The sequence below is a fragment of the Arachis ipaensis genome, chromosome B08 (genome assembly GCF_000816755.2).
Source record: "Arachis ipaensis cultivar K30076 chromosome B08, Araip1.1, whole genome shotgun sequence".
Lineage (NCBI taxonomy): Eukaryota > Viridiplantae > Streptophyta > Magnoliopsida > Fabales > Fabaceae > Arachis > Arachis ipaensis.
The window spans coordinates 99,802,245-99,814,236 of NC_029792.2; the positions used below are offsets into that span (position 1 = coordinate 99,802,245).

The following is an 11,992-nucleotide window of genomic DNA, read 5'->3' on the forward strand; positions in this document are numbered from 1 at the left end:
TATAGATATTAAAATTAATTTTTTAAAAATAAATATAAAAAGAACTCTAAATTAAATAAAAAAATACAAATAATATAAATGTATATAGAAAAATTTAAACTCTAATACATAAAGAATACTAACTCTTTATTATTAGTATGTTATTAATTTTTAGAAGAAGTATAGGGAGTTAATGGAGTATCTGTACAATATGTACAATGGGGTTTAGGGATATTCGATTCAGTAGGACATCAGATGTTTATTATCCTAATATCCGGATGGTTATTCTGGATAGTATGGATGTATTGTGTTTGAGAAATTAGTAGTATTTTATCCTAAATGTTTATTTTTTAACTCATATTGTGCCAAATAAATAGCCCATTGTACACATTATATAAATACTCTATTAACTCCCTAGCGAGATCCTAAATTTTATTCTATATAAGCATCTATTATAATAATATGAGTTTAAAATTTATTGTGGGGTCAAAGCCACTACTTGCCCCCTTGAGTCTGTCCCAGACTCCCTGTGTGTAGATGTTATTGCCAGATTGTTGCCTTCACTCTGACTCATGCATGTCGGAATTCTCCATCTTCTCTGCTCTTCATCTTGCTTCATTTTGGCTGCATTAATTTCTATTAGTTAGTCATTAGTTTCTTTATCTTTGTTTTGGATTTTTTAGTGTCAAATCATATGATTTTCTAACTGAACTGATGGATGTTGGATCTGAATATGCCAAATACTAGTGATTCTGTTGTGATATGTTGGTCTCGGGGCAAATTGCTTGCAATTGGTGTTTGGATTTGGATGTGGTCATTTTAAAAGACTCACTTTCTTTTGAAATAGGTAACAATATATCTGATATATCTAATTTATTCTGGTTTGTGAAAATACAGTTCTTTATTCCCTCTCCATACTTTCTTCCGAACCTTTTCGTAATCTAAAATCAAATTCATCAAATTAATAATTCATTTGGTGGTCTTGTTGGTGGTATCTGGACGATTGATTTCGTATCTGGGTTTCTTCGTGTGTAGACCCATATTTTTCTCCTCTTCTGCCTTTTGTTGCCCCCAAACTGTTTGTGATTTGTGCATGTTCTTTCTCATCTCTTATTTTTTTTTTCCCGAGTTTGTTCCATGATCTTTTTATTTTGGATTTGTTCGGTGCCATATATTTGTGTTTTTTTTCCTACCATCTTTTCAGGTCTAGCGTGGGTTCAATTTCTTGGAACGGCATGCACTCCAGCTTGAAACAAGCTTTGCGGTAACTATTTGTTAACTATTTCCTTCAGTTGTTTTATTCTAACCCATGTTTTTATATGTTTGTCTGTATTTATTTTATTTATCTTAATTGAGTATCTACTTTGGTCAATGTTCGTGGAAGTTATGTTTGTAATATTAAACTCTTAAGTTTCATGATATATTTTGGGTTTTCTTTCATCTCAAATCTATTTTGTGCATTTGTATTCTCATCACATCTATTTGTTATTTCATTTTCTTGCCTTTATTTTTGCTATGTTGTCACCATGTGGCTCAAATCTTTGGGTAGGCTTCGTGTTCTTTTTCTTTTTTTTGTAATCTATTTTTAGTCATCGATTGAATATTGGCACTTCGAATTTAATCATCCTTTCTTTTTTTTTTTTTTCTTTTTTTTAATGTGTTATCTTTCTATTTGTTCGTTGTGCTTACTCGATGAATGAGTTTGTGCTATATATTTCTATTCTTCTTGATCTCTATCTGTTGGTGTTTGAAATATGTAAAAAAATATTGTGATGGACTGAAATTTTGGGTTATTTGCTGTCTCTGCTCATATTTAGTGATTTTTAGATAGGTAAATAGAATTTTCAAATACCTAATAAAAATGTTTTTTTTTTCATTCGTTATTTCTTTTTCCTAATTTTATTTTTGGACCATTTATCTGTATTAGTATCTATTATTAATTATTAATCCATTCGTTTTTTTATCTTTGTCTGTGTTAGCTCATGTCGATTCAGATGATGTTGTAACCGATCCGATGGAGGTTCGATCTAAAGATACCAAAATTTATTGATTCTGCTGATATGTTAAAACGATATTGATCATTGTAACTGAATTTAAATTGATGTTGACTATCAATTTTTCATTTTTTTAACGTTAACTCTCTCTTTGAAACATATTAATTTCGTGTTATATGTTAGAGTAAATTTGTTCTACGGAATTTAATCTCTAAATAATGGCAAAGTAACTTTTCTTACCAAATTAACTTGTTTCATCCCGACCCTACTAAGAACTCCCCAGTTCTTATCCCGTATCTTTCTACGTCCCTTCAGATGGAGACGGGTGTCATCTTCTATGAACTCGAGCAGCCTTATGTGTACGAGGATCCTGTCCTTCGCAACTTCTGTATAGTGGCTGTGGAGCCTCGAGTCCGTAAGTACGTAGTTAAAGACCATCCATTTCAGCACCTATTAGCTTCACCTCTCTTTGATCCTGATGCACTGTAAGTTTTTTCGATGTGGTAGTTACATCTTGCTTCTGTTCATCATCCTTTTGATCACATGCATGGAGGTCCTATTCCAGCACAGTAGGATGGTCAGGCGGTGCCTGAGCCTGGCCCTATCGTCGATGACTACATCCCTGAGTCTCCTCCAGTAGGTTTGGATATGTGGATAGAGTCTCTTTTCTACTCACTCCACTAACCCTTTCACCATAGAGCCTATTAGGATTTCCACCGCAGCTTCTGGTATACCCTTAGCAGTTGAGCAGATTTCTCTTAGTGGTGCAGCTTCTACAGGTGACCGCAGTGATGGTAGTCCCCAGAGTACACCAAAGGTCATCGTTATTTCTGACGATAAAGACATTTAGGAGATAGAGATTGTGAATCTGATTTCTGAGGACGATGAGGATCCCGAGATGGATACAGAGATCGTGAACTTGACTTCTGACAGCGTTTAGGTAGTGGCATCGACATCTTCTTTTGGCAGTGCTTCGGTTTAGTGTTTCTCTTGTTTTAGACTCTCACTTTTGTTTTTTGAGAGATCAATTTAGAAGACTAGGCTAGTCTGAGCATCAGATTAGGGGCTTCCTATATGGGCCAGACTCCGGAGATGTTTTGAGTTGTATATATGTACATAACTGTGGGGGAGTAACTAACTTTTTTTTGGGTGCTATATATATAGTATATTATCCTGTTTGTGTATGTATTTGTTTATCTTCTTAGGTTGGGTAATCTCGTGTTCCTTCTTATTTGCGATTTTCTTTAAGGAAGATTTTTCATAAAAATCGAGTTCTGTTAACTCGATTACAGGCTTGATATTATTAATAACAGTGTCAGTATAGTTTCAAATTGGTAACACTCGATGTTTCGCTATTAGAATGCCATACTGAAAATTGGGTCGTTACAGTGGTCTTGTGGTCGCCCTGCAGTAGGGGTTGGATGACTATTTGGGGTATTTTCTACATAAAGGTAGGCTGTTTTATCAAGGGAGGGCAGCTTTAACTGCAAATTCTTCTCAGATCCCACTTTTGCTGGTTGAGTTCCATGATAGTAGGGTAGGAGGACATTCAATCTTCTTTCAAACCTATAAGCGGCTGGCAGCAATGTTCATTGGCACGGCATGAGGCAAAGGATCAGGGATTATGTTACAGGTTGCTACATTTGCCAGTAAAACAAATATGCCGCGATGAAACCGGTGGGGCTGTTATAGCCCCTACTAGTTTCAGAGAGAGTTTGGGAGCATGCTACAATGGATTTTGTGGCGGCATTGCCAAAATCTAAAGGCATGGACACTATCCTAGTAGTGTTCGATCGATCAACTAAATATGCTCACTTCATCCCCTTAACTCATCCATTTTCAGGCAAGGAGGTGGCACTAGCCTTTATTAAGGAGGTGGTTAAACTATACGGGTTTTCCAAGTCAATCATATCAGAGAGGGATAGGGTGTTTCTGAGTAAGTTTTGACCCAAACTATTCCAAGACGCAGGGACAAAATTAAAGTACAGCACGGATTTCATCTGCAAACCGACGGACAAACCGAAGTGGTAAATCACTGTTTGAAGATTTATTGTGGTGCTTTGTGGGTGCCACCCGAAGAAATGGTTGGAGACCATGGGTTGAGTTTTGGTTTAATACCTCCTACAATGCCTCAGCCCAAACAACACCATTTCAAGCACTTTATAGTGTGCCAACACCTGTTCTTTTATGTGAAGAGACTTTTTGATCGCATGTTGAGGAAGTGGTAGCATTGACCGCAGCCAGGGATATTGTTTTGGTAGAGTTGAAAACGCACTTGGTGCAGGCTTAGTAGTGGATGAAACAAGCAACAGATGGGCATCAAAGGGATGTGGAGTTCAAGCCCGGTGAGTGGGTTTATTTGAAAGTGTAATGTTATTGAATGTGGACACTAGCACGGAAGGTCAATGAAAAGCTAAGTCCGTGTTACTGTGGACCGTTTAAAATGATTGAGAAGGTAGGGGCAATGGCATACAGGTTAGCCATGCCTCAAAGGTGCAGACCTCACCCGATCTTCCACGTTAGCAAGTTGAAAAAGGTTGTCTCACTGCAGCATCTAGTCTAGATGCTTCCACCGAGACTGCCTGAGGATGGTTAGCTGGTGATGCATCCGTCTTAGATTGTGGCATTGTGAACCGCAGAGGATGTGGCTTTGGAGTATTTGGTGCGCTGGGTGGGCCTCTCTCCTTGTGAGGACAGCTGGGAGCGAGCGGTGACTGATAAACTATTATTTTATGGTTTATATTGTGTTCAATTGTGTGGTTTTATCAAATCTTTACCCACTTATTCATATGATTAGCATGTATTTACAATTCCTTCCCAAAATTACTCCATGGTTGAAAACTTGCTTTCTAGAGACTTTTAATTATGTATTTTAATTCTCCTTTATTCCATTCAATGCCGTGATCCGTGTGTTAAGTGTTTCAGGCTTTATAGGGCATGAATGACTTGAAAATTGGAGAGGAGGCTTGCAAAAATGGAAAGAACACAAGAAATTAAGGAGATGACCAGCGAGAAGCGACGCAGACGCATGGCTCACGCGACCGCGCGAATTGGAGAAATCATAGTGACGCGCTTGTGTGCCTGACGCGAACGCGTGAACTGAAAGCTGCATGAGTGACGCGAATGCGTGGACGACGCGCACACGTGGCAAGGCAAAACGCTAGATGATGTGAACGCGTGGATGACGCGATCGCATGACGTGCACGATCTGCAGAATCTGTAGAATTCACCGGGGGCAATTTTGGGCCTTGTTTTGACCCAATTTTTGGCTCAGAAAAGCAGATTAGAGCTAGGGAACATGCAGAGACCAACAACAACATTCATTCCACACAATTTTAGTTTTAGATCTGATTTTACTTCTCCTCTAGGTTTTCTCTCTACACATTCATAGTTCTTAGGATTTTGATTTTATTGCTTTTTGGATTGGGATATTGAGAAGAGTTATTACCTCCGCCAAGACTTCATCATTATAGTTTGTTTCCTTACTTGTCACTTACTCTTTCATATCCTTAATTTGTTCGGAATTACTATTGGATTATTTTTAGAGTTTATTAATACAAGAACTATTTTCATTATTAATTGATCTTTTTGATTATTATTTATCACATCTTCCTTTATTTCCCTTTCTTATTTTGTGAAGTTTACAATCATAATGAGCGAGTAGTTCCATAATTTGATTGGGAGTTGGTTGAAAGGAGGATCTTGAGTTGGAATGCTCAAGAGTAAAATTATAATTGGGTTTATCGTTGGGTCGCCCTTTAGTCACTGACACTAGTCCTTCCCAAGGGAGAGGATTAGAACTTATGAGTAGAAACTATGAGTAGAAACTGACTTCCAACTTGCTTGACTTTCCTTTATTTGGTAAAGGATGACTGAACAGAACAATCTTCAATTATCAATTAATCTTGGGAGAACTCCAACAAGGATAGGACTTTCGACTAATCTACTCCTGGTCAAGGTTTTTATTTAAATTACATAATTTCTCTGATTTAATTTCCTGTCTATCAAACTCAAACCCTTTTGGAAAACATCTGATTAATAAAATAGCACATCTTTCTGCAACTCGTTGGGAGACGACCTGGGATTCATACTCCCAGTATTTTAATTCTAATTTTTGTACAACCCTTCTAAATTGATAAGCGGATTTTGTTGGTTAAGAACTGTACTTGCAACGTATCTCTTATATTAATTTCTTAATCCGCCAATTTCCGCCACGTCAATTTTTGGCGCCGTTGCCGGGGAATTGCAAACGTGTGCCTTATTATTGGTTATTGTAAATATTTTTCTTTTACTTGTTTATTTATTTTTGTTTTTTCCTTTTATTTCTATTAGCTACTATGAATTCTCACCTCTCTCGCTTTGAGTTTGGTTCTAAATTTGTTGAAAGGAGTGGAAACTATAACAGGAATATGCATCAATGTCTAAGCAATCAAAGAAGGATGGAACCAAGAGGATCCGATCAACCCTTTTGGCAACAACACCCTCTAAGATATCATGGGCAAGGACCACTCTACAATGCATACCAAGCTAATAGATATGGTGGACCACCTTGTAGTTACCAACAAGCCCCACCTTGTGCTTATAGACCATCTTCTCAACGTAGCTTTGAACCACCACACTCACAAGTTCCTTTTCATCATTCACCACCATATGACCCTTATCCACCACAATCTCAATTCAATTACTCCCAAGAACCACCACATTCTTATTATGAACCCTCTCTCCTAACCAATAAACCTTCATATCCACCCCAACCCCCAATGGATGACAAACTTTGTGTTCTTCTTCAAGGGCAAGCGAAGATGCAAAGGGACGTACTGGAACTCACTACTGCCTTAACTGAGGTAGTTAATATAATACCTTCCCAACATCTGAGCACTCAAAGTACTCCCATGGCTACATGTGGCGAATCAAAAGAAGAGCGTAGCATGAAGGAGACACTAGAAACTTCGGTGGATAATGAGGAGCATGGCTTTGTATTGGAACAAGTGGAAGAAGCCATAATAGTTGTAGAGGAAGAAGTGGTTGAAGATTTAGGAGATGCTGAACCTCCATGGGAATCGAGAACTGTAAAGGATTCCGCTGAAAAGTTCGAAATTGATGCCAACGAGGATAGTGCACAACCTCCAAAGCATACACCTTGTGAAAAATTGAACGGAACGGACCAAGAAGTTGATTCCATGGGCAGTGATGATCATGAATCAAGCTCTCCTAGTCACGAACTTACATCCGCAACTGAATTCTTTGAGCCTGAAGAACCTTATCCAAGTGGATACGAAGATGATGCCGAGGTAGATTTCTCTCAACCTCCAACGTATGACTTGAGTGACGAGGAAGACATAGAAGACTTTGATCAAGACGCAGTTGCAGTTGAAGAATTTTGCAAAGAAGTGGAGGAATTCACAGAAGAATACAAGGGAGTAGAGCTTACAGAACCACTGAAAACACCTATCCCAAGGCCATTATCACCTAATACAAGCTTCAAGTGGGTATAATCCTTGACCTTTATCTTTACTTTTCCACTTGAATATGGTTTGCTTAAAACAGATGGCTAGCTTAGAGCTCTCTGCGGCTTTAAGAGTAAGAAGGAAATGGCTCGTACCCAGAGCTGGTGTGCAAGATTTAATAAGGTTCCACGCTTCAATTCGAAGTGCACGGATTGGTATCAAGTTCAATTGAATGAGCCTTGGAAGACGTCTGGTCATCTTATTGAGAATACAATTTCTAAACCGCCCGGATGGAAGAATATAGATCAAGACAAAGGCGGATTTAAAAGCAAGGTTTGGGATCCTGGAATCTATTCTGACATTCGTCACCACGGGAGCCTGAGAATCTGTTTGAAGCTGCTCAGAAGCTTTACATGCCTAGTTTGGGACCCTGGAGGCTGTTGGCATTCCAAACATTGGTGGAGATTTCTGGATGAATTTAAGCACAAGCCACCATAACAGGAAGCTCATCAAATGTCCAACTTAAGGACTTTAACTAAAAGTGCTAGGGGGGAGACAACCCACCATGGTATGATCGTTCCTGTTTCAATTTTATTTCGTTATGTTTGTTTTTATGTTATTTTATTTTCATTGAACCTGGAATTATTCATAGCATCTACACTAGCACTGCATATTGCATACTGCATAATTGCATAAAATTTTTTTTTGCACGCGACACGTAAGCATTGCTGACGTGTCCGCGTCACAAGTGCATTAGGAAGAAAAGGAAAGTGAACAGAAAGTCACGCGAAAGCGTGGCTGGAGGCGTGCCTTTGGCACAAATTGCCCCATGCGACCGCGTCACTGACGCGTCCGCGTTATGTGAGAAAAATGCCTCCCACGCGTCCGCGTCAACCACGCGAACGCGTGCCCTGAAAATCGACGTAAGAAAGGGTGTATGGCAGTAAGTTACGCTGAACTGGGGCTGGAATGGCACTAGACGCACAGGCCCTACCACGCGAACGCGTGCCCCACGCGTCCGCGTCGTCTTCTAATATTTGTCATCCACGCGATCGCGTCCACCACGCAAACGCGTCACCATGGAATTTGGCAACAATGAGTTTCGAACAGAGAGTTGTGCGAGTGCGAGGCTGCCTTCGCGCTAGTAGCCTAGAACGAGTCACGCGTCCGCGTGACCGACGCGTCCGCGTCGATTCATATAAGCGCAATTCGCGCGAAAGCGTACTCCGCGCATCCGCGTCGCTTGCGTCGCACAGCATATCAATATCTGCCAAAATATCTTATCTTTTTCTTCCCCAAATCCTATTTTTTCTTTTCCCTCCTTATTTCTTTCTTCCCCTTTCTTCCTTCTTCCTTCTTTTTCACTTTCTACTTTCTCTCTCTCACCACCATCAACAAGGTTTTTCTTTTCTTCTTCCCTCCTTACTTTTTTATTCTTCTTCTTATTTTTATGTTTTCTTCTTCTTTTCTTTTTCTTTTCACTTTCATTATCCATGTTTTCTTTTTGTTTCTTTTTCTTTTAATTGATGTTGAAAATTTATATGGGTCATTATTTCTTATGATATGATTGTGGATTATTAAGGAATTGTTTGGCAATTATATATTAATTTTATAGGGTTGCTTGCATGTTCAATTTAATATTTTCAATAGCTTATTTACCATGCATGCTATGTGTTTGTGGAAACGCCCATATGGCATTATGCACTGTTTTTCGATATCTTTTATTCTACTACTCTAAATGCTTGCTTTTACAAAACCCTTTCTATACTATTTTATTTAAATATAATTGTTATTACAAATAGGTTATTGATGCGTGAGCATCTTTCCTATTTTTTCCTAGTAAATTTGCATGTAATTTGTTGAGTTTAATTAAGAATTAATTATATTTTAGCCACTATGGATGCTATTTCAAGTTTTGTGCAATACTATTTATTTTAGGTAGCATTCGGCTGGATTTGATGGAGTTTCTGCAGCACAAGAATCAAAGGAGATGACAGTGAGGAGCGATGCGTACGCGTGACACGCGTGACTGATGCGTACGCATGATTTGGAGCTTTCCATGGCGACACATGCGTGTGACTGACGCGTACGCATGATTTGAAGATTTGCTCAGCGACGCATATGCGTGACCGACGCGTCCGCGTGACTCGCGAAAAAGAACCATCGACGCGTGCGCGTGACCGACGCGTACGCGTGACATGCGCCACGTGCAGAAAATGTAGAAAAACGCTGGGGGCGATTTCTGGGCTGTTTTGACCCAGTTCTTAGCCCAGAAAACACAGATTAGAAGCTGCAGAATGGACAAATCAAGTGGTCCCCACCCATCAGCTGAAGACTTGTTAATTAATTCGAATTTAAATTCAAATCTTATTTTAGGAAAAGATATTATTTTAATTTTAATTTTAGAAATTTGATTTTTAAATTATTAGGATTAGTTATAAAAAGGATCCTAATAGGGTGGTTCCAGAACAACATTCCACAACATTATTCCATACAAATTTACATTCCATATTTCATGAGCAACTAATCCTCCATTGTTAAGGTTAGGAGCTCTATCTATTGTATGGATTGATAATATTATTTTTCTATTTTAATTCATGTTTTGATTTATTTTTCAATAATTATTTTTGTTCTTTATTTTATGAATTTGGGTGGAACGGAAGTATGACCCATGTTCTATTTGAGTTCTTGTATAACTTGGAAAAGCTCTTTACTTGAACAATAGCTTGAAAACATATTATCCTGAATTTCTAATTGTTTGTATTTAACGGGATACGTGACATATAATCCCTTTATTTTTGGACAATTAGGATTCTTGTAGCATATAAACTGGAATTTGATCATCACCCTCTAAATTGGAATTAATTGACCAGTTATTAGTTTGAAAGGCTTGGTAATCTAACTTGGACATTGAATGCTTGATCTATGCTACTCATGCCTTTGCCTGCATGCCAATAAACACCTTGCATTTAATTATCATCATATGCACTTGCCATATTTCCATTGATGATTTTTCACATGTAGTCTTGACCATGTGTCAACATCATTCATCTTTAATGTGCATTGATTACCACTTTTCCCGTTCTCTTCCTTGCTCTAACCCTTGACATTTTAACATACTTTCTCTTTTCTTTCTTTTAGGATGGCCACCAAGAAAGGCAAAGAGAAAGCTACTCCCAAATCAACAGCAAGAAGAGGAACAAAAAGAGTATTAGTGGCAGAGCCATCTTCAACTGCAGTTAAGCCCTCAACAAAAAGAATTAAGAGGATTATTAAGGTTGATGAAAAAGAGAAAGCCTTCCCAGCAAAGGACACTGCGCGATTTACCAACCGTTACTGTGAGCAGATGTTTCCCATCCTGGCAGAAAGGAATTACAACAACGAATACCTTCTTCTCCTCCCAACCCGTATTGCTGAATTTGTTGAGCCACAAATTGAACGAAGACAATGGGATTTCCTACAGAGACAGCCACGGCAGGTTAATCTTTCCTGGGTAGTCGAGTTCTACTCTAATTTCCACCTGCCAACCCTACAGTCTGTCTATGTCCGTCAGAAGCAAGTCCCCATTATAGAAGAGGCCATTCAACGAGCTCTAGATCTTCCCCCTGCTCCAGAAGGACTAGACGCATTTCAAGAAGCCTCACTCAAGCGCCAGACATACCAATTTGACTGGGACGCTGTTCTCAGAGTTATCGCACTACCTGGCAGCAGATGGATTTATGGATACTATCGTTCCCGTCCTAAGAGAATATCGGCTTCCACACTTACCTTGGCGGCTCGCGTATGGGCACAGATTATGTCCCATTACGTCTTTTCGAGCACCCACGAGTCCTCCTTCACTGCAGACATGGCTGTTTTACTATGGTGCATCCTTATAGATCAGCCTCTAAACTTACCAAGACACATCCGGAATGCAATGGGACACGTACAAATTGCGGGCAACTTACCTTTTCCCGCCTTGGTCTCAGATCTTGTCTCAGCAGCCGGAGTCTCCTACAGAGCTGGAGACACCAAAGCCGTACTCCCACGGGATGATCAGTACGTCCCTAACGGAAAATATATCAGACCTCCAGCAGCCACTACAAGCCAGCCTACTGAACCAGTTTAACAAGCGCCGATTCACATACCTTAAGGAGCTGATTATGGGAAAATTCAAGGACTCAGACACCCCGGACTCCACTTCCTTTACCAGCACAGGGAGCCATGACGGTCCCAACTGTGGAGATACTGCTACCAGCCCACCTTTGTTTCTGAAAGATGGCACCGAGGACGGTGTAAAGCCTTAACTGTGGGGAGGTCGGTCAGTACCTGACTTCCGGAGGTAATTTCTCTTCCTTAACATCAATAAAATAGGATATTTAGTTAGTTTTTCTTTTTCTTTTGTAGAATAGGATAAATTGCATAGTAATAGGTTAGTTGCATGCATGTTCTACTTGATTAAAAAGATAATAAGTTTCTTCTAAGACCCTATTTTTTAATTAGAACAAAATTTCACTAATTTTAATCAAAACTTTTATGTTAAATTTGCTTGAAGTTGTATTTGAAATATGGTTTTTGAGCTAAAGAACACAC

The 11,992-nt window shown here is 39.1% G+C and overlaps 1 long non-coding RNA gene across 3 annotated transcripts; it reads left to right on the forward strand.

Annotated features, from left to right (window-relative positions):
• LOC110265988 lies at positions 473 to 4,792 on the forward strand. 3 transcript variants are annotated; one of them, XR_002352743.1, is made up of 4 exons: positions 473 to 1,243; positions 1,959 to 1,999; positions 2,289 to 2,392; positions 2,481 to 4,792. It is a non-coding gene; the product is annotated as an uncharacterized LOC110265988 (long non-coding RNA). The 3 variants fall into 3 exon arrangements; XR_002352742.1 differs by having other exon boundaries at positions 2,289 to 4,792; XR_002352741.1 differs by lacking the exons at positions 2,289 to 2,392; positions 2,481 to 4,792 and having other exon boundaries at positions 1,959 to 2,099.